Here is a 23,327-nt window from a genome sequence, read left to right as displayed (position 1 = left end):
ATCAGTTTCGATCAATCAATCTTCACCACGGACCATAAAAATATTTATATCGGTCTTCATGGAAACGTTCCGAATAAATCTCGAGAGACTACGTTCCAAGAAGAGTCACGTAGCAAATTAGTTTCTCCCCATATACGACTCGTGAAATGATATTGACGAGAAAATTAGAGAAATTAGGAGTTATTTGCCGACAGTCATTCCTGCCACGCTCCAGTCACGAACAGATCAGGAAAACGAGGAAAAGATACACTATCTGTTCGAAACTATACAGACATTGTTAGCGGATGTTAGTATGGGGTGTACAAGGGTTGTCCAGAAAGTAAGTTCCGATCAGTGGCGAAATGGACACAAGAGTGAAAGCCCGATGAAACTTTAACAGATGTATTGGGTAGTGTCTCTAGTATGACCGTCGATCGTATCAAGACGCTCATTTCAGTTGTGAGCGCAGTGCGAGCGAGTAAAGGTGCCTAGAACAACGATGTCTCCCGACAAGTATGAGGGCCCGCTGAGAGGCTTCGCCTTAATGAATGCAGCCCACCTAACACAACTGCCACGCACTTCCTTCTTCGTGGTAATTCTCAACCGCACTCTGCAGGGCCAGTGAAGACGCTCCTGCAGCCTTTTCGATGGGAAGTGTTCGATCACCCACAACACAGCCCTAATTTGCTCGTCCTGAGTATCGTCTCTGTCCACATGAAAAGCTGATTACGAGGACAACACTTGGACGCAGGCTACGGGCTGTAGACCAGCGTAGAGAATTATTGGAAAGCACAGGCGGCTTCCTTCTACGACGATGGTGTTAGAAATTTGGTATAACGCTCCGAAAAATGTCGGAGCGGCGGCTATGTAGAATAGTATCTGAAGTGTAGCTAATTCTTGCAAATAAAATGTTTCTGATTTTCACTGTGGTTGCCATTTAGCGACCGATCGGAACTTACTTTCTGGACAACCCTCGTATTTTCCTTTCTTTAAGGTGAACTGTGTTGGGGGATACCTTCAATGAGGTGTCTGCATGGCTGTGGAGAAATGGCAACCTATTCTTCCTTAAGAGACGGAACGAGTTCAGTAGACGGTCTAACTCATCCCACAAATGAACCACTGGCTTCAGGTAGGGATTCATGGCCAGTCATTTCAGGAATGTTATTCTCGAAATTCATTGCTGCTTTACGACAGGTTACAGCGTCATGATGATACAATCATCATGTCCGAACTGTTCCTCTAATGTATGTAAAATTGCTCATATCCTTCTGCATTTACTGTTTTCTTAAGTGCAATAGGGGGACCATACCCCAACGACGAACAACACCCCCATACCGTAATATCACCTCCTTCGTACTTCACTGTTGACAGTACGCATGATGACAGGTCATCTTCTCCAGGTACCCGCCAAATCCGAACCCTTCCACCGGGCTACGACAGGGTACAGCGTGGTTCGTAACTCCAACTCATTAGTTTGTAGTCATCCTATGTCTAGTGGCGTCGCTACCCGCATCACATCAAGCGTCGCTTAGGGTTGACTAGAAAAATGTGTGGCTTACTTTGCGTTGGAGATAGTATGAAACAAAACAAGATGGAAAAAAGATCCAGTAAACGCTGGATCTAAAATGAACATTTCTTCAGTAGGAGAGACGTTGAAAGGCTCGTGTAAGGAGAAAGCCACATACTTTGCATGATTTAGGAATATTTTATAGCCTGATTTGAGTTGTATTATAGAACAATTTAGAGGAATACCTTGTCTGCCACTTATATCATGACAATTTTTATTTATAAAAATAGTTTGTCTACTGTATTTGTAGTGTATCGATTTATTGAGACATAATCTTCCATAGCACGAGTTTATTAATCGTTTTCGCAACACGTCAGTTTCAGATACTATAACTTCCTTAGATACATTTGTAAAGCTTGGACACATGGAAGGATACATAGTCCTTGAGCATTAGGAAAAGCATTGTTGAGTAAAGTAGTGCGCCGTGGGCAGAACAGCAGTAGCGGGGAGAGTCACCATAGTCGAGTCTTGGGCGAGATGTGACGGTGATTGGTTGGCTTAACTAAGGAGTTCCTTATCAGAGCAAGTGGCTCCCTTTTGAAGAAGAGAAACTGAAAATGGAATATAATTGGAGAAAAGGATTTTGGAATTTAATTTTGAAGCAGAATTGACTCAGAAGGTATTTGTCGTATTGCTTTGCTTGCATTTAGCGATTATGGTAGTTTATTAATTTTCGTTTTCAATGATTTCAAGTTTTTCGTAAAGGATAGGATTTATCAGTCCTATGTCCAAGATGTTAGCATCCACTTCTGTTAGTGTAAAGGCTATTTTGATTAATAATTTAAAAGTAAAAGTGATAGCAGTTTTATACTTCATTAATGCTTAATGTCTGTGATAGGCTTAAAAAGAATGAGTAATTTCGTTAAACGGAGTTTAAATGTTATGTCTGCAATTTTGAGAAAATTAAATAACTTTGGATGTCATTTTACTTTTCATTTAGTCATCCTCCCCCTTATCATAAATGACATGCCATTTGAACACATTTTGAATGAAATGAGTACTAAGAGCATTGTTAACAAATAAAAAGATCGAATGGAATCGAATGGATAGGGTGTTGTCTTTCATGACAAATAAGTGATAGCATGTAGCGCAGAGCTTACCCTTTCATCTTGCAAAATAAAATAATTTTCATTTTAGCTGATACTTCCCGCAATTTCCCATCATTAAATATTTTTCATAAGATACTTTCAAGATGTTACACAGTATCGAAGATGAACATAAGCTCATAGCTCTTAAGGTAAGCATTTTATAGGCCATGTTTATTGGACCTCTTTTTCTTGTCGTGACTTGGTCCATAATACAACGTCTGAAATTTTGTCGGTGAAGTTATGGTTCATTCTATGTAAGGAGACGGACTACGAGACATACGACGAAAGGAAAGTGAATGCTTCACTAAACGTCGCAAACACATGCAAGCAGGCGTGCTAAGAAACATAAGGAGATTTTGTTGGACTATAAGAATCTGTGACAGGAAAAGTCATTTAAGCAAGTAGAAAACGTTAAACGCGATACAAGAGAAATTTATATTTTAAACGCTGTACTCAACGAAAGCACAGTCACTTCGAATCCGTCTACTAAGACACGTACAATCTTCATGTGTACTGAAAGCAGTCCTGTAGTCCGTTTCGGACCTACTGACCTCGAGGTCAATGCAACGCGCATAATTTTGCTTGATAGAGCAAAATCGCACAAATACTTGTTTATTGGACTGATAGTGTAATTTCATGTCAAAAAGTTTCATACGTGGCTATGGAATATACGAAAAACCCTACATAAAATTAAAAGTAATTGTATCAACATTAAGAGTGAAAGATAAAATCCAGTATTAACCACAAAGGAGAGAGCGGATAGGCGGAAAAAACACACTGCAGGCCTCAACAACTGGTAGGAACTGTCAGATAGACAGAAGAAAAACCAGACTCCACGTGGAAGACAGAGGATCCAGTATTAGAGTCAGAGTTTAACAGAGCTATGGAAAACTTGCGACCAAATATGGCAGAAGGCACGGATAACATTTCTTCGGAAATTCTAAAATCATTGGCTAGAAGTGACAATCAAACGACTATTCAAGTTTGTCTGCACAATGCATAAGTCTAGAGACGTAGATAGCATTTCTTCGGAATTTCTAAAACCATTTGGGACGAAGTGGTAACCATACAAGCATTCATATTCGTCTGCAGAATCTATAAGTCTAGAGACGTATCACCGGACTTTCGCAAGAATATCATCCACACAATCCTGAAGATAAGAAGGGCATATAACTGCGAGATCAATCGCACAATCAGCGCAACGGGTCATGCACCCAAGTTCCCGACAGTATTAATACACAGAATAATGAAAATAAAATTGAAGATATATTAATTTCACTATTAGAAAGCTAATGGCACCAGAGAGGCGTTTCTGACATTACGATTAATAATTGAATCAAGACGTATCAAGAATCAAGACTTATTCATAGACTTGTCGATCGGTAAAAAGCCATAGACACTGCAGTATAGTCCAAATTGTTCGATATTCTCAGAAAAGTAGATGAAAACTATAGAGAAAGCATTGCAGAAGTGCCAAGAGGGAAAAATAAGAGTGGCTGCCAAAGAAGTGTATTAAATAGGTGTAGTCTTTCGCCCCTCCTGTTCAATCAGTACATTCAAGAAGAACTGACGTAAATAATACAAAAGATTAGGAGTGAGGTTGAAATTCCAGCTAAAAGGATCCCAGTAATAAGATTCCTCAGTGAAAGAGAGCAAGAATTAGAGAATCTTTTGAACTGAATGAATAGTCTAATGAGAACAGAATATGGATTGAAATTAAAGCAAAGAAACATGAATTTAATGAGGAATAGCAGAAGTGAGACTAGCAATAAATGTAACACCATAATTGGGGACGACGGAGTAGACGAATTCTGCTACCTTGGAAGTAAAGTTTTGACACACGTAGGGAGGACGAATATAAGTTGAAGATTAGCAGAGCCAAAGAGATCATTTTATGCTAAGATGAATATACTGGTACCAAACATTAGTATTAACGCGATGAAGGCATTTCTGAAAATGTACCTTTGCAGCACAGCATTGTTTGGTGGTGAAACATGGACTGTGGGAAATCCGGAACAAAAGAGAATCGAAGCGTTTGAAATGTGGCGCTATAGAAGGATGTTGAAAATTAGATGGACTGATAAGATAATGAATGAACAGGCTCTCTGCAGAATCGGCGAGGAAACGTGGGCAAGAAAAAAAGACAGAGTGGTTGGTCATGTGTTAAGACATCAAGGAATAACTTCAGTGGTTCTGGAGGGAGGCGTAGATGGTAAAAATTGTAGGGGAAGACGAAGACTGGAATACATACAACAAATAATTGACCACGTTGGGTGCAGTAGAGGAATTCATAGTGAGACTTGTAAAACTGGTCAGATGACTGATGACACAAACGACTACCTCTCGAGAGCAACTTACAACACGTGGACTAGTCTAGTGACCAGCTAAATAGTTGGAAAAACTCCATCAGTGGAGCAGCACATCAGTACATCTTCTTCGAATTATAGGTGATACAAAAATAACATCACTTGCCCTTGAGAGCAGCAAGAACGGGAGCGACCACAAAACTGGCAAGCGAATGACACATGAGCTCATTTCAGATAGTGCTGCTTGTGTCTATAATAACTGCCTCTTCAACTATCACCAGTGCATATTCTGACGTAGAACAGACTGTAGACATGTTTTACAGGGGGTAGGGAAAAACATGAAAACACCAAGAACACAACACATTACCATGCCTAATACTGCGTGGGAAAAACCGTTGTCATTCAAAACAGTCGTATCAGAATGGATAAAAACAGGCTCTGCACGGTTTCCAGGGCACTCTTATACCACTCTTCCTGAGAATAGTGGTAATTTCAAGTAACAATGATGGAGGTAGGTAGTATGGAGAACCCTTCTCTCCAAAGTAGACCACAACGACTGAATAATATTGAGATGTGATGATTGTCGTGGCCAGGGGAGATGAGTCAGTTCATGATCGTGCTCGCAAAAACAGTCCTTGTCGTCTTGGAACGCAGCATCACTACCGCTGAACAAGCACTGTACCGTGAGGTGGACTTGGTCAGCCAAAATGGTGACATAATACTTGGCAGTAGTGCGACCTTGCAAAGTACCGAGGGTAAACAGAATACCGCATCAGCTACCTTGGTTACGGGAGCACCCATTTTACAAGCACCAGCCGTTTGTCCACATTCGAATGCACAGAGCTCCGACATAACGCATTCACACCTACAAAGAACAATGTTTAGACCACGACGGACATTAGCAATGTGTTTAGGACGTTGTACAGGTGTCATTCGAGGTTAAATACAACAGCGAAACCTTCCGGCTTGGTTAGCACCTGTATTTATGTTCAAGTATGCATTTCTCGCAGTGTTTCCATATTTTTGTCCAACACCTGTAGGCAGCAATAATGTGCACAAAGAATACGAAATTAAAATGACCCGAGATTGGTTGAAGATGGTTTAGTAATGCTCGCAACGTTTGAAGATCAACTGAATATTGTAGCTAAGTCAAAAATGTTCTCCGGGACGTACTTCTGCACATTCATTTTCTATCTCTGTCTGTTGGTGTTTACCCTGTCATATAAGATCCACTGTCTTCGTGATTTGGTATATTTATTTTATTGTTTGCTCCGTGGCCGTACGCCCTTCCTGTCGCCACGGTCATTAGTCGACCAAAGGAGAGAAGTCGTTTGAACCTCCTGTCTGTGAATCTCGTAAACTTAGTTTTGCACGTTACCTTGTTTTCTGAGGCGCAGGTTGGGGACCAGCCCAGCATTTGCGTAAATGAGCGTGAAAAACCGCCTACAATTTACATTACTCATGCTAGCCGCTGTAATGGCCCACGGTCGTTAGACAGATTCGGATCTGGCTCACGTCCCTGTCTTGCAAGTTAGTTCACTGCTCATTAAGTTTACGAGCAGAACTGTTCTACGAACTTAGTGTTTTGTAACATTTACGAATTACGGAGAGGTGTTACTCTGTTCTCATCCGTCGGAAGGACACCAAACAATGTTCTATGAACTTATAACACTAGGATTCGGGGAAATCGAGTTACCTATTCTTCTGCATCAGTTACCTGACACAGGGACCTTGATAATTAAAGGGATTGGGGTGCATTCCGAGGCATATAGATTTTCTCATCGCACTGTAAGGAATTGGAATAGGATAGCATGACTAACAACCAGACCACAGGGCCATCTGATTTTTTGTAATTTTTTTATATTTGTTGTAAGTGAAGTTCAGAACTTAAATAACAATAAATTAAAGCATTCGGTTCAGTTCTCAAAAATTCTCGCCAATGACGGGCCAACCCGCGACAGAGATGGAGCAAGTCCTTAGCAATCCGTCATGAGCCAAAAATGAGTTTAGTATTCTGCCCTTGAGATGCAAGACGTATCAGATATTAAGCTGATAAGAACAGATACTACACTTCGAGCGTATTCGCCTGTCCCTCAAGTAAGGATAATTTTTTTTTTTTTGGACAAACAGCGCGGCCCTGTGATGGAATGCTCGCCTGAGTTCTGGACTCGATTCCTGGCCAGAGCAAATTTTTAAAGAAAGTAGGAAGCTCTACCAGCATTTCTGTGAAGTGTAAAATCCATAAAGACGGGAAAAGATCAGTAGCGCTCCAGACTGCTAATCGCTCAGTCGCTGGTTCGAGTCCCGTTGTGATCATCATTTTTTCTTTTTCTTGTTCAGCTCGAATACTGGCGTCTCTGAAATTCATCAAGTTAACACATATGTAATCGGCATTTTTATGAAAATGTACCTCTTCTTATTTCTAATTACATATTGAACACCAAAACCCAATTACCGATGGAAATTGAAAATTCTTAATTAGTGGTCTTTTACAAAAGATTGTCAATAAAATTTGTTAAAATTAAAAAATACAAATTAGCTCTTTTCGTTCTTATCTATTTTTACGTTTCACGGTAATGTTTTTAGAACAAGCATATTTGTTTAAAAATTCGCACTGACTGGGGATCGAAGCTAAGACGCCTGCATGGCGGACTAGCACTCCACCACAGAGGGGTGCTGCCTGTCGAAACAAATCGACCATCGAAACTGGTAACAGAGACAGGGAATAGTGTGGCATGTTCTGGATGCCTTGTCCGAAAATGACCTTGAGCAGATAGAGAACCAACTCGTGAGGGTAAAATCTTACACCTCCTGGCAACAACCAGACCTGAGCTTATCGAATCAATTAACGTAGAGGAAGGTAACAGTAATCATATGGTTGTGACAGCATCTATGACGACGGGTCCTACAAGGAATGTTAAGAAAAGTTGGAAGATATATTTGCTCAGCAAGGGTGACGGGATACAAATTTCTGAAATCTCAGCAGTAAGCATCAAATATTCGGTGATAAGGACGAAGATGTGGAGAACAAATGGAAAAAAAATTCAAATGCATCGTTCAATATGCCCTAGACAAGTATGTTCCGAGTAAAGATTTAAGGGACAGTTTAATAGCCGTGTTAGAAAAGAACTACGTAACAAAAAGTACTTCATCTCAGAATCAAGAGTACTAAAAACCTAGCTGACAAACAAACTTTGAACGAAGCAAGAATGAGTTTAAGGAGAGCAATGAGAGAAGCGTTCAATGAATTCGAACGTAAGACGCTTTCAACCGACCTGAGTAAAAACCCTAAGAGATTTCGGTCGTATGTAAAATCAGTAAGTGGGTCAAAATCATCTATTCATTCTCTCAGCGACCACAACGGCACCGAAACGAAAGATAACAGAGAAATGGCCCAAATACTGAATTCGGTCTGCCGAAGTTGTTTCATCGCGGAAAATCGTAACTCTGTCCCTCCTTTCAATCGTCGTGCGAACGTCGAAATGGCAGATATTGAGAGAACTGAAAAGCAGTTACAATCGCTTCAGGACCAGATGAAATACCTATAAGAGTCTATAAAGATTATGGAAAGAACTTGCTCCCTTCTAGCAGTAATTTATCGCAGTTCGCTTGAGCAACTAAAGGTACCTAACGACTTGAGAAAAGCGTAGGTCACTCCTGTTTTTAAGAAAGACCGTAAGACAGATCCACACAATTATAGACCTATATTGTTTACGTCCATCTGTTTTAGAGTTATGGAACATGTTTTATGCTCAAGAATTATGACGTTCTTGGAAAATGAAAAGCTCCTCTATAAAAACCAACATGGATTCCGCAAACAGAGACCCTGCGAAACTCAGCTCGCTCTGTTCCTCCATGAGATCCACTCCGCAGTGGACAACGGCGCTCAGGCTGATGCCGTGTTCCTTGATTTCAGGAAGGCATTTTTCACCGTCCTGCATTGCCGTTTAATGAAAAAAATACGAGCTTACGGAGTATCGGAGAAGACCTGCGATTGGATTCAAGACTTTCTTGCAGATAGAACTCAGCACGTCGCTCTTAACTGAACTAAAGCGACAGATGTAAAGGTAATATCCGGAGTACCACAGGGAAGTGTGATAGGACCGTTGGTGTTCACAATATATGTAAATGATCTAGCAGAAGGCGTCGGGTGCCCTTTAAGGCTATTCGTGGATGGTGCAGTTTATACCAAAGTAGCAACGCCCGAAAATAGTAAGGCTTTGCAGAACGACCTGCAGAGAATTGATGAATGGTGCAGACTCTGGCAGTTGATCCTGAACGTAAATAAATGTTGCATATTGAGCATACATAAGGAAAGAAATCCACTACTGTACAGCTACACTACTGATGAAAAACATCTGGAGACAGCGTCTGCCGTAAAATATCTAGGTGGAGTTATGCAGAGCGACCTTAACTGGAATGACCATATAAAACAGATAGTGGGAAAAGCAGACACAAGACTTAGATTCATCGGAAGAATCTTGAGGAAATGTAACTCATCCATGAAAGGAGTGGCTTATAAGGCGCTTGTTTCTCCAGTTCTTGAGTATTGTTCATCAATCTGGGATCCGTACCGGGTAGGACTGATAGAGGAGATAGAGAAGATCCAACGAAGAGCGACGCGTTTCGTCACGGGATATTTTATCTGGCGAGAGAGCGTTACGGATATTCTAAACAAACTCCGCTGGCAGACGTTACAAGAGAGACGTTGTGTATCACGGAGAGATTTACTACAGAAATTTCGGGACATCACTTTTCAGGAGGAGTCAGACAACATATTACGTTCCCCCACATACATCTCGCGTATTGACCACGAGGAGAAAATTCGAGAAATTAGAGGCAATACAGATGCTTACCGACAGTAATTCTTCCCACGCACTATTCGCGAGTGGGTTCAAGCGATCAGATAGTGGTACCGAAAGTACCCTCCGCCACACACCATTAGGTGGCTTGCGGAGTATGACGTAGATGTAGATGTAAGGTAGTAAAAACGTTCAGAAAACTTCAAAGTCGATTTTCTAGAGAATTTTTGGAAGTTGCATTGAGCTACTGTTGGTAACTGACACCTGGGTTCTGAACTTCACGTTTCATAAATATAAATAAGTACAAAAATCCGATTGCTGCGTGGTCTCCTAGTAAGATCGGTATGACGTATCCGCCACCGTGTACTTTGGAGTGTACAAAGCTAACTCCTCGCCAGGCCTAAGGGCTGTCTACCGGCCGCCGTGTCATCCTCTGCCTTGCGGTGCCATGCGGATGCGTTATGGAGTTGCATGTTGTCAGCACACCTATCTCTCGATCGTTTTGCAGACTTTCCCAACCGTGGAGCCGCCACTACACGGTCGAGTAGCTCCTCAGATGGCATCACAAGGTTCAGTGCATCCCGCACTAGACCTCCCACCAAGCAAAACTCCTGGGCAATACCGGCAATCTAACCAATGTCCTCCACATGGCAGACATCGACGCTTACCACACAGTTCCAGAAGATGAATCGAAGGGTGTATCATAATCAACAACGAAAAACAAGGATGAAAGTAAAGGACGACAGAAGCTAAAACGTTGCAGCAAACATGGGTGTTCATAGAGCCGTTTGTGGGATAGGTGCGAATGTGTAGTTTCGACCTGCTAGTGTCATTACAGATGTCTTTTGAACGTAAGCTCTTAGATTAAGTTCCAGTCTAATGTTCAAATTTCAACAGCTTACCATAACAAGAAATACCACTTTAGCGCCGGCCGAAGTGGCCGAGAAGTTCTAGGCGCTTCAGTCTGGAACCGCGCAACCGCTACGGTCGCAGGTTCGAATCCGGCCTCGGGCATGGATGTGTGTGATGTCCTTAAGTTAGTTAGGTTTAAGTAGTTCTAAGTTCTAGGGGACTGACGACCTCCGATGTTAAGTCCCATAGTGCTCAGAGCCATTTGAACCATTTCAACCACTTTAGCAAATTAACTGTTACAATTTACGTTATTTACGTTACACTCCTTTCAGTTAAAGTAGGTGTTCCGCGTATCGTGTTTGGATGTGGATGCACTACTATGCTCGTCTCTACAGTGCCATACGAATTCTTTCAAAAACACCCTCCCGCCAGGTCAACTCGTGAAGTCTGGCAAGACTATACAATTTGTTGTTTCTGTTCTTCAATCATGTGAGTGGGAGTACTGTGCACTTCACTTCCGAAAGTACCCCGAACAGAAAAGTCCAGACGAGGGTGGTCAGGTGCTCTCGCAGACCAATTTACAGGCTTTCCTTGACCTATTCTCCTCGAAACGTATTGGTGCGTAAGATGCCGTTATGGAAGAGCTTGCGGGAAATTTGAGCCCAATTAGATAGGGTCTTAATCTAAAAGTCTGTATTTTAAACCAAGTTTTACTAACTAGAACGTTATTTCATACTTGAAGTCAGTGGCTGCTTATAATCACAGATTCGCGATTATCTCGCAGTCGACTCTTTTGCGGATCCAAATTTACTGGAACGTGTTTTTTCTTCTATCACTGTATACTTCCAATGATGTCAGTTTTCGGTATTAATATTTTATACCCAGTATCTGTACATATACAGACGTATATACAGTTACAGAGAGAGAGAGAGAGGGAGAGAGAGAGAGAGAGAGGGAGAGAGAGAGAGAGAGGGTGAGAGAGAGAGATTGTTTATCTACATTACAAAACCTCTAAACTGATCGGCTTTACAATTATTGATATATTTGAAACGTTATCACAATCTACTGATTAAGACGTATAATCTTATTTTAAAAGTTTACCAAAATAAGACAATCACTAAAGCTAGAAACTGTGCATCGATCTTGAGGCAGTGTAATTTACAGCGTGCAAATTACCCGCACTGTTTTATCCAGTATTTTAGAATGGGATCGCTTAGCGACTTCCAACAAAATTTAAACGTAATTTCAAACCATTTTCGAAACTTTTTTACACTGACACCTGTCACAAAACCAACATATAAAGGGATTTTGACTTCTTTGGTTTACCGGTTTTTGTTTTGAATTTTTCATTAGTCTATGAGTGAATAATCCAGGAATAATAAAACCAATGTCATTAGCGTTTTATATCTTCCTCCATAAGGATTTTACTTGCTTTATGTCATATATTTGACATTAACATATGATACTAATTCATTCGTAAAGTAAGAAGACGTTTGAAACTGTTTTATACGTTGGAATTCATTTCTTTAAAGACTCATGGGGGAGGGAGGCGGAAGGAAGGGGTTATAGGTCTTTGTATATTTTGTGTTCGTAGAACCGTACTGATGCTAATATCGATATAACTTCAAAGAAAAAGTGATCTAATGTTTATTGTCAGTGAAACTTGTTTGTTCATTACAATATTAGTCGTTTGTGATAATAAACAAACGACGTTAGTTGTATATGAAGTATCCGCTTACGATACGATCACATAAGTATGTAATCATCTCAATAAATACGCCCGCGTGATGTGTCTACGATGTATGAATTGGTGAGTCACTAGTACTTTATCTTCACCATATCTTATTAATTTCGCGTATTTCAATGTGTCAGACAATGTAGATGCAGCCCTGTCGTTCACCACATAATTCAATGTACCTTTTCTTTTTAATTGCTGTTAGAAAAAGTAAGATGCGCGTCCGTTCCAGACATTGCCTTCACGCTGAGTCATTCTGATCACATTAACGCTTGCTGCTGACAGCGGCATTTAGAAGTTATTCTCTACTAATAGGTAACAGTAGTGGGCGAAAACCTATCAGATAAGAAACATTAATCTGAAGTTACGGAGACGCAGTCTTTCGGCTGCCGCTGTCATTGGCCGACAATAGTAAATCGATGAAGTGAGGTAGAACCCCAAAAATTAATTCGTGTAATAAGGAGGAAACGAGGCAAAAGGAAACTCACATTTCGAAAGGGTCGTGTCACATGTTTTAAAAGGGTGTAGCATTACTGACATTTTTGGCAATTCGGTGCACATTTTTTTTTTCTTTCCAGGCTGTCTTCTGGATTGTCGCCGATTAACTACATATGCAGAGGCAAGAATAGTTCCCAATCGAAATAATTGATTGCAATAGACCTGTAGACTTGTATACGTAAAAGTTTTGACTAGCGTCGCCTTCAGGCATTTTTCTCAATTATCATTGTTATCCATGCGGCACCTGTCGTCAAACTGTATCGTACAAGCTCTCAGGTGTTCCAAGGCCACGTCACCAAGTGAAAAAATTTTCGGATACGAGCTTTACCACATGACACAGTGCAACGGAAGCTACAGTTTACGAAACGACTGTATGGGCTAAGTTATTTGCTACTCGCGCGTTATCACAAACTATCACAACCGCAACATAACCGCAACCGCAACTGAGTCGTGTCCAGCAGTTCACCGAGATACTGCCTCTGACATTCATTGTTTCAGCAATCAGTTGTGCACTTATTGACAGAGCCAAAATAATAGATACCTTGTGGATATTCGGAGAAACAAACAGATGTCTAAAGAACCAGGATGAATATTATGACGGTGGAAAATAAGACTGGCAGTCTTCTTCTCAAATTAGAGCTTTGCTAACACAGGGCTGAAGTGTAGGCTGTTTCATTGTATATGTCACGACGTCGCCAGAAATACATTAATTAGCGACAATTTTCCTGATTGGATCGAAGACTATTTTCATTGAATAAGATAATATTTTCACATAGTAAAATGAGAGCCATAGAAAAATTTCTTGGACTTCAAAATCACAATAAAGTGAAAACATGTTTTGCTGAAACAGAACATATTATACATTGCTGTTGTAAAAAGCCTTAAGAATACTGTGTCAAAACTTACGGATGATTAAGTGGACATTTGGCTATGGTAGCAACGAAAAGAAATGCCACAAGCGATTGAATCTGCAGCAAAGCCTATGACGTGCATAGGCTGAAACCGAACAGAACACACAGAGTGATTCAAAGTCTTTGCGTCTAACGTCTAGTGGCGGTAGACCACAGCATGGGGAACAGCTTATGTTAGAGACGAAATGTTCACAGTCGCTTCTCACGGACACTAGGCGTCACGTATTTGTTATTTTATTTTATTTTTATTTGCACGTCAAGTTCAGAAGGGCCAAATTGAGGAGCAGATCTCCAAGGTCATGGAACGTGTCAGAACATGAAATTACAACATAAAAGTAATAACAGATAAAAATAAATGTTCATGAATCTGAAAAAATTCAGTCCATAAGTTTAAGTAAACGCAATCAACAATACAATAAGAATCAGCTTAATTTTTCAAGGAACTCCTCGACAGAATAGAAGGAGTAACCCATAAGGAAACTCTTCAGTTTCGATTTGAAAACGCGTGGATTACAGCTAAGATTTTTGAATTCTAGTGGTAGCTTATTGAAAATGGATGCAGCAGTATTCTGAACACCGTTTTGCACAAGAGTTAAGGAAGAGCGATCCAAATGCAAGTTTGATTTGTGCCGAATATTAACCGAGTGAAAGCTGCTTATTCTTGGGAATAAGTTAATATTGGTAACAAGAAATGACAATAAGGAATATATATATAGAGAGGCCAATGTCAAAATACGCAGACTCGTGAACAGAGGTCGACAAGAGGTACGTGATCTTACACCACTTATTGCCCGAATCGCCCGTTTATGAGCCAAAAATATCCTTTTAGAATGGGAAGAGTTACCCCAAAATATAATACCATACGACATAAGCGAATGAAAATAAGCAAAGTAGACTAATTTTCGTGTCGAACAATCACTCACTTCTGATACCGTTCGAATAGTAAAAATGTCAGTATTAAGTTTTTGAATAAGATCCTGAACGTGAGCTTTCCACGACAGCTTACTATCTATCTGAACACCTAGAAATTTGAACTGTTCAGTTTCACTAATCATATGCCCGTTAAGGGATGAGCAGCTTTTTCAGAACTATCAGGGTCTACTAATTAGGTGTGCTCCATACTTCCCATCCCTGTGAACTGACAGTGATTTTCAACAGGAAAACCTTGAGAGTGAATGCCTCAAAGACTAGGAAGATGTTTTAGAAGCGAACCAAGAACTTTAATTGGCTCGGCCTACCGCCTTTCATGTGAAAAAAATTACTAAATTATAGGCAAATCACACTGCAGACATACGCCGCAGAGTGCCTACCCTGCTGCCTCTCAGGGGCATAACTAATCCCAAAGGATGCCTGGCGTCGCCGGGAAGTACCAGCGAACATTTTGTCTCCAAAAAAGCTCTTTCCTGTGACGTGTTCTGCACCCCTAAAGGTTTGATGAAAGGATTTTGAAACACTCTGTATAGAAGACCGCTAGAAATATCAGGACCATTTCTTAACTTTCTACAACAACAATGAAAGAAAAATGTTTCTGATACAAACCCTTGTATAATTTCTCAAAATGTTTGTCTTTAAAAAACTGCACAGTCTTATATAGTTTTAAACAAATTCTGGAAACACCAGTTAACTCCCACCCCGATTGTTTATAGATTCAAAATCCCCTGTATAAAACGTCATATGTCCAAAACTATGTGTCGTACAGTGACATATGTGGATACTGTTTGCAAAATGTTTTGTGAATAGAGTTAGCACTAAAAATTTATAAATTGAAACGTCCTGCTTAGTGCTGCATTTTTACTGCATGAAGAACGAAAATGTGCCTAAGAGATAAATATGTTCGGTGTCATCATTTTGTGGGGTGGTGTCAAGCATAAAAGCTTCTTAAAAATTTTAAATTATGAGTAAAGTTTGCTGGGTGTCGCTAGGATCTCTCATTCTCAAATATTGGTTGGATGTACTCTGGGTAATTTGCATGCTGAGAGTTAATCTGCCTCAAGACGCACTGTCTGTAAGTGCAGTACCCATACCTGACTTATTGTTAAGCCTCTGAGATCGCAGTGAGCTGTTACGATAGCATTTTCAGTTTTTAAAATCCGGAGAATAACTGTATGACCTACTGAAAATCAAATTTTCGTTGCCCAAAGAAGCCGTCAGATAGGCATCCTGCAATTGGGACAGAGCCCCGGGTTGGCCGTTTAGTATTATACGAGGGTTGTCCAGAAAGTAAGTTCCGACTGGTCGCGAAATGGAAACCATAGTGAAAACCAGGATCGTTTTATTTGCAACAGTTAGGCACACCTTCCGCCTATTTCTCTACATAGTCGCCGCTCCAACTTCGAGTGTTGTGATAGTGTTGTATCAACTTTCCAATATCCTCGTAATAGAAAGCAGCCGCCTGTGCTTTCGGCCAGTTATCTGCACTGGTCTGCAGCTCGTTGTCTGTGGAAAAATTTTGTCTTCATAGCCAGCGGTTCTTGTGAGCGGAGATGAGACTCAAGGGGAGCCAACTGCGGACTGTGTTGTGAGTGATCAAACACTTCTCATCGGAAACGCTGCAGGAGCGTCTTCATTGCCCCTGCAGTGTCCGGCCGAGAATTGGAATGAAGGATCTGCTTGATAGTTGTGTTATGTGGGCTGCATGATACAGGCGAAATCTCTAACCAAGCCCTCATACTTGGCGGGAGACGCAATTACCTACTCATCTTTACGTGCTCAATGTTCACTCAGAACTGAAAAGAGCGACGCGACACGATCGACGGGCATACTAGAGACACTGGCCGACACATCCGTGCAAAGCTTTACTGGATTTTCCCAGTGGTTTCCATTTCACGACCGATCGGAAATTACTTTCTGGACAACCATCGCATAACAGGTTTTTTCCACTCTGATGCTGGTACCTCAAAAACATGGCCTTAAAAACATTCGACAGCTTCATGAAGTGATTAAAATTGTTGTCCACGCGCATTTTGTTTGATATACGGGAGCAAACAGATGTCATTAGTCGACAAATCGGGGGAATGCAGAAATAAGACGTTAACCAGCTGCTTTTTCTCTGCGAAGTAACCCATCGTTTGACTTGCTGTGTGACACCTGGCCTTGTTATGATAATAAGTGTTGCGACGTTTTCTGTTGTTTTTCGGGCCGGCAAGTGTGGCCGAACGGTTCTAGGCGCTTCACTCTGGAATCGCGCAACCGCTACGGTCGCAGGTTCGAATCCTGCCGCGGGCATAGATGTGTGTGATGTCCTTAGGTTAGTTAGGTATACGTAGTTCTGAGTTCTAGGGGACTGATGACCTCAGATGTTAAGTCCCACAGTGCTCAGAGCCATTTGAACCATTTGTTGTTTTTCGTGATTTCATCGATGACTCGTTGCAAGGAAATTGTTGTCGAGCAGAAGCTTTTCTTAGTTACATGCACATGCAAAATTGAATGTACTGTAGTCTCTAATATAGCTAAGGATAGTTCTTTCTCACAGGAGGTCACATGCAAAACCTGTTGAATCACGTTGGGCACAGCTATGGTGTCTTTCGGGGATAACAACCGATTTTGGTCGACACTCACGAAATTCGACGCTAACGGAAGCTCGACTAAAATGAAATTCTGAACACCATTTGTAAACTGGCTTTTCTAAAACTGGTCGGTTGCCAAATGGTGAATTAGACGATTCTAGGCCATTGTTTTTGATCAGGCATTTGCGAAAATCATAAAAGATCATGGTAAAAAATTTTCACATGCAATTTCCATTTTTTCACATCCGTTTCTTTCTATTTTCTTTTGGCCATTTCCTTCTGTGTGGACATTACACTCTCGATAAATTTTGGGGAAAAACATAATTCCATCGAGCTGTATTCTAAATGTGGTGCTTGATTCGGCAACGTTAATTTCGGACGACCCATTTTCAGCTGCATCTATGCATGCAATAATGAAACGAATTTCTGAAAAGCTCGCTGTAAACACGCTGCTCTGCCAATTTCTGAGCTACTGTTCGTTTAAGAATAAGAAACGACAAGTTCTAAAATGATGGTCATATTTCAATGCAATTACTTGCTTGGCAGATTGTCCATAGAACAACCATCAGGCTATTTGTCTACAGTTCCACTCTCGAACAGGGTGCCGGAAAAATTAATGCTTAAATTTTTACATGTGAGCTATGTTTTGTCTTCTTTTATGACGATGATAATTTCTGCCTATGTAGGTGGGCGCCTACAAAATATTTTAGCATTCGGAGGAAAAAGTGGGAGATTGAAATTTCCTGAAACGATCTCACAACTACGGAAAACGCCTTTCTTTTAATTATTACCGTCCCAAGTTGCGTTTGATATCCATGACACTCTTTCCCTTAATTAGTTATGATACGAAACGAGCTGTCCTCCTTTGAACTTTTTCTATATCCTGCGTCAGTCCTATATGATACGGATCGCATGCCGCGCAGCAATTGTGACAAGTGTAGTCTAGGCAGTCTCTTTACTAGACCCGCTACCGTAGCACAGCTGTCGGTTTTTTTCCCCACAATCTATGTGGTAGTTCCACCTTAAGTTGCTCGAACTGTATTCCCTAGGTATTTAGTTGAACTGACAGCCTTTAGATTGGTGCGAATCGTCGTGTAACCGAAATTTAACTGTTTCCTTTTAATAGTCATGTTGATGACCTGACACTTCTCATTATTTAGAGTAGATTTCCCTTTTGGCACTATACAAATATCCCGTTTATATCATTTTGCAATTGGTTGTTTTCTTCTGATGACTTTGCTAGACAGCAAATGGCAGCATCATCCGCAAACAATCTAAGAGGAATGCTCAGGCTGTGTCCTAAATCGTTTATATACAGGGTGTTTCAAAACGAACATTTATTACGTTCAACGTACAATTGTAAATAATACCCCAAATGAAAGATGAACTCAAACAGTTTTGTTTGTATAACTGTGCGCAATGAGAAGAGTATGGAATGACAAAGAGTGACTGAAAAACGTGTTGAACGAGCGCGAATCTTTCACGCTTAGCCCTAAGAAATATCCCTGCGGAAAGTTTATGGGCCTTTCTTTCTCGGTGAATGGGCTGTAACTGACTTTCTTACCGTGATGTGCTACTGCTCTGGTCCATGCCTCAATGGGAAGAAGCTGAACAACACATCTTTATTTGGGAGTAAGATGGTGGGCCACCTCACTGGTATAACTCAGTACGCGACTGTTCAAACCATGTTGTATCCGACCGGTGAGTTGGGCGCAAGGCACCGGTTGACACAGCATTTTATGCATGACCTCGACGTTCACACATGATCTGACGCGATCATGTGTACGTGCCTCCGATACCAGCTGATCTGCCCGACTTAAGAAACAGTGTTACTGCAACAGTTACTCCTGCCACATTGACTAAGGTTTCGGAACAGCTAGCCTATCGACTCGATGTGTGATCGGTGTTCACACTCAATAGCTGTAAGAAAGCCTGCCGGAGTGGCCGTGCGTTTCTGGGCGCTACAGTCTGGAGCCGAGCGACCGCTACGGTCGCAGGTTCGAATCCTGCCTTGGGCATGGATGTGTGCGATGTCCTTAGGTTAGTTAGGTTTAATTAGTTCTAAGTTCTAGGCGACTGATGACCTCAGAAGTTAAGTCGCATAGTGCTCAGAGCCATTTAAACTGTAAGAAAAACTGTTTGTGTTCCTCTTTCATTTGGTGTATTATTTATAATTGTAAGGTGAATGCAACATGTCCTTCAAAGCCTTAAAACCCGTATATTCATTTTGAAACAGCAGAGGGCCTATAACATTTCCTTGGAGGACGCCAAATATCACTTCCGTTTAGCTCAATGTCTTCCCGTCAGTTACTACGAATGGTGACCTTTGTGACAGGAAACCATGAATCCAATTGCATAACTGAGACGATGCTCTATAGACACGCAATTTGATTACAATTCGCTTGTGAAGAATTGCGCCAAAAGCCTTCTAAAAATTTAGGAATACGGAATAAATCTGAGATTGTCTGCTTGAGATCGCCTGTTGATAGAACTCATTATTTCATTTGAATAAAGAGACAGTTGCGTTTCATAAGAACGATATTTTCGCAATGCGTACTGACCACTTGGCAGTAAATCTTCGGACACAATAAACGTCCCAAATTCCTACCGCCAATCGCCGTCACTGATATGGATCTGTAGTTAAAACTTAAAAGCCAATCCCTGTAAGCAGAACTGACTGCCTGACTCTCTAATTTTCAGCTACCATAAAAAAAATCTATAAATACATCGTAGTTTTATTTGCTCGAATATTAGCAAAACATTATGCATCATTCCAGAATGAGGTTTTCACTCTGCAGCGGAGTGTGCGCTGATATGAAACTTCCTGGCAGGTTAAAACCGTGTGCCGGACCGAGACTCGAACTATGGACCTTTGCCTTTCGTGGACGAGTGCTCAACCATCTGATATACCCAAGGACGACTCATACGTCGTCCTCAAAGCTTTACGTGCCAGTATCTCGTCTCCTACCTTCCAACCTTTACAGAAGCTCTCCTGCGAACCTTGCAGAGCTAGCACTCCTGAAAGAAAGGATATTGCGGAGCCACAGCCTGGGGGATGTTTCCAGAATGAGATTGTCACTCTGCAGCGGAGTGTGCGCTGATACGAAACTTCCTGGCACATTAAAACTGTGTGTCGGCCCGAGACACGAGCTCGGGACCTTTGCCTTTCGCGGTAGTTATTGTGCATCATTAGTAATTTTCAAAAATGAGTGTCAACTTTTGTTGCTATTAATCTAAAGTTTAGGTAGGTGCTGAACTTTGTTTGGGGTATTAGCCGCCATCTGTTTTCGTTGAAGGGTAACGGTCGTACAAAGATTGAGAATCACTACAGTGGATATTAAAACTCAAATTAATGGCCGGTTAACTATCGGAAAGAGATACACGCCGTGGTGTGTGGAACAGCAGGAGCCATCGGCGTGTGTGCTGGAACAGTGGACTTACCGATCTGCCGGGGACCTCGGCCCTGTTGTAGTCGTGGACGGAGGACATGGCTGCTGCTGCTGCTGCTGCCGCTGATGCTGCTACTGCTACTGTCGGAGCCTCTACACCGCAGCACCTACTGCTGGGTCGCCGACCCGTCCGGCTCCCTCATTGGCGGAAATCCCGGCTGGCGGCGGCATCTCTGCTCAGTCTCGGCGACTACTGTGGTGCCGCGCGGTCAAGGTGGTAGCGGCGCGCCTGCGGCGTCTACAGCGTCAAAACAGTACGGGCGCTTGTTTTGTTTCTTTACTTCTTTTATTGGGGCTTCGGATGATAACTCACTTCAAGCCAAGGTTGTAAGAATCAAAACATTTTGCATTTAACTGCGATAATGCTTAACCATCTTAACTGAATCTTCAGTTGCTTCTCGGTAGAACAGTTTCGCTCAAGAAACTCTGTGCACGTCTTATATAACAATTTTATTGGATCGCTAAAATCAGCTGATCGCAGTCAAGTACGAATTACGTCACACAGTCTTCATTTTTTATCGCCTTAACTAGTACAGACGAATGGAAAATGTGGTAGAAGTCGACCTTGGTGAAGATCGGTTCGAATTTAGTAGTAATGTTGGAACACGTGTGGCAATACTGAATCTACGAATTATCTTACAAGACAGTTAAGGAAAGGCAAACCTACGTTTCTAGCGTTTGTAGACTTAGAGGAAGCTTTTTACAATGTTGACTGGAATACTCTCTTTCAAATCAAATTCTAAGCCGGCCGATGTGTCCGTGCGGTTCTAGGCGCTTCAATCCGGAATCGCGCTGCTGCTACGGTCGCAGGTTCGAATGTGTGTGATGTTCTTAGGTTTGTTAGATTTAAATAGTACTAAGACTAGGGCGCTCATGACCTCAGATGTTAAGTCCTATAGTGCTCAGAGCCATATTTTTCAGATTCTGAAGGTGGCACGGGTGCAATACAGGGAGCGAAAGGCTATTTACAATTCGTACAGAAACCAGATAGCAGTTATAAGAGGCGAGGGACATGAAAGGGAAGCAGTGGTTGGGAAGGGAGTGAGACAGTCCTGTTGCCTACCTCCGATGTTATTCAATCTGTATGTTGAGTAACCAGTAAAGGATACAAAAGAAAAATTTGGAGTAGGAATTAAAATCCAGGGAGAAAAAATAGAAACTTTGAGTTTCGCCGACGACATTGTAATTCTGTCACAGACAACCAAGGACCTGGAAGACCAGTTGAATGGAAGGGACAGTGTCTTGAAAGGAGGCTATAAGATGAACATCAACAAAAGCACAAATAGGATAATGAAATGTAGTCGAATTAAATCAGGTGATGCCAAGGGAATTAGATTTGGATACGACACACTTAAAGTAATAGATGAGTTTTGCTACTTGGGGAGCAAAATAACTGATGATGGACGAAGTAGAGAGGATATAAAAGGTAGACTGGCAATGGCAAAGAAAGCGTTTCTGAAGAAGAGAAATTTGTTAACATCGAGTATAGATTTAAGTGTCAGGAAGTCGTTTCCGAAAGTATTTGCATGGAGTGTAGCCATGTATGGAAGTGAAACATGGACGATAGATAGTTTAGACAAGAAGAGAATAGAAGCTTTCGCAATGTAATGCTATAGAAGAATGCTGAAGATTAGATGAGTATATCACGTAACTAATGAGGAGGTACTGAATGGAATTGGGGAGAAGAGGATTTTTTGGCACAACCTGACTATAAGAAGGGATCGGTTGGTAGGACACGTTCTTAGGCATCAAGGGATCATCAATTTAGCATTGGAGCAAAGCACGGAGGGTAAAAATCGTAGAGGGAGATGAAAGCATGAATACACTAAACAGATTCAGAAGGATGTAGGTTGCAGTAGTTATTCAGAGATGAAGAAGCTTGCACAGGATAGAGTAGCATGGAGAGCTTCATCAAACCAGTTTCTGGACTGAACCACAACAACAAGCCAGTACCTTCACGGGGCATGTTATTTTTTGTATTCGGCAATGACAGTGATAGATGGTGGCCGGATGCCCTTTCTGTAGCCACTCCTTCTCTCTTGGTTCGGAATTTGTGTATAGCATCTGTCTGTGTCCACTATGACAAATTTTATAGAAGCCATTTATTTTCATAAATTGTTTAATTTTACACATATTCTTGAGACCTTACAGTTATATCAGCTATCATCAACCGGAAGAAAAATGATAACACCTGTTGGTTTAAAAAGGCATATTTCTCATAGAAGACACATTTGTAATTAGATGTAACAATGACAAAACATGGAGTGCAAAATGACCATATTTTGGCAACTCCTTGAAAAAAAAACAAAAAAAAACGGGTAACTGGCATATAGACTACTGACAGTTCAGTCAGTGTTGATATGACTAAGGCGGTTAAGGCAACGTTCTAGACAGGTGGAGCACCCGGGTTTGAGTCCCCGTCTGGTACAGACTTTCAACTCGCATCATTCATTAACTTCAATGCCCTAATGCGAACCCCGCAGCAAAAATTTCGCTGACTATTAACTTCATAACTATAAATGAACATAATATACAGCAGTTTTTAACATCGTGAGCAACAGCTCGAAATATTTAAAAAACATCATAGTTCGCTGCTAAGAGCTATTAATAAATACTTCACTGTTTCACTGCTTA

General features: G+C 41.3%; 1 protein-coding gene and 1 pseudogene across 1 annotated transcript in view; both read right to left on the bottom strand.

Annotated features, from left to right (window-relative positions):
• LOC124544795 (L-dopachrome tautomerase yellow-f2-like) overlaps nucleotides 1-20,762 on the bottom strand; it is a 119,210-nt gene extending 98,448 nt beyond the window's left edge. The window contains exon 1 of the mRNA XM_047123477.1: nucleotides 20,686-20,762. The gene's annotated coding sequence lies outside the window, so the exon portion shown is untranslated. The remainder of the gene's footprint in view (nucleotides 1-20,685) is intronic.
• LOC124546247 lies at nucleotides 6,878-7,030 on the bottom strand (annotated as a pseudogene).
• Nucleotides 20,763-23,327: the final 2,565 nt, after the last annotated feature.

Source organism: Schistocerca americana, chromosome 8 (assembly GCF_021461395.2).
Source record: "Schistocerca americana isolate TAMUIC-IGC-003095 chromosome 8, iqSchAmer2.1, whole genome shotgun sequence".
NCBI lineage: Eukaryota > Metazoa > Arthropoda > Insecta > Orthoptera > Acrididae > Schistocerca > Schistocerca americana.
The sequence above is the reverse complement of the archived record's forward strand: the minus strand, read 5'-3'. Positions and strand labels throughout refer to the sequence as shown.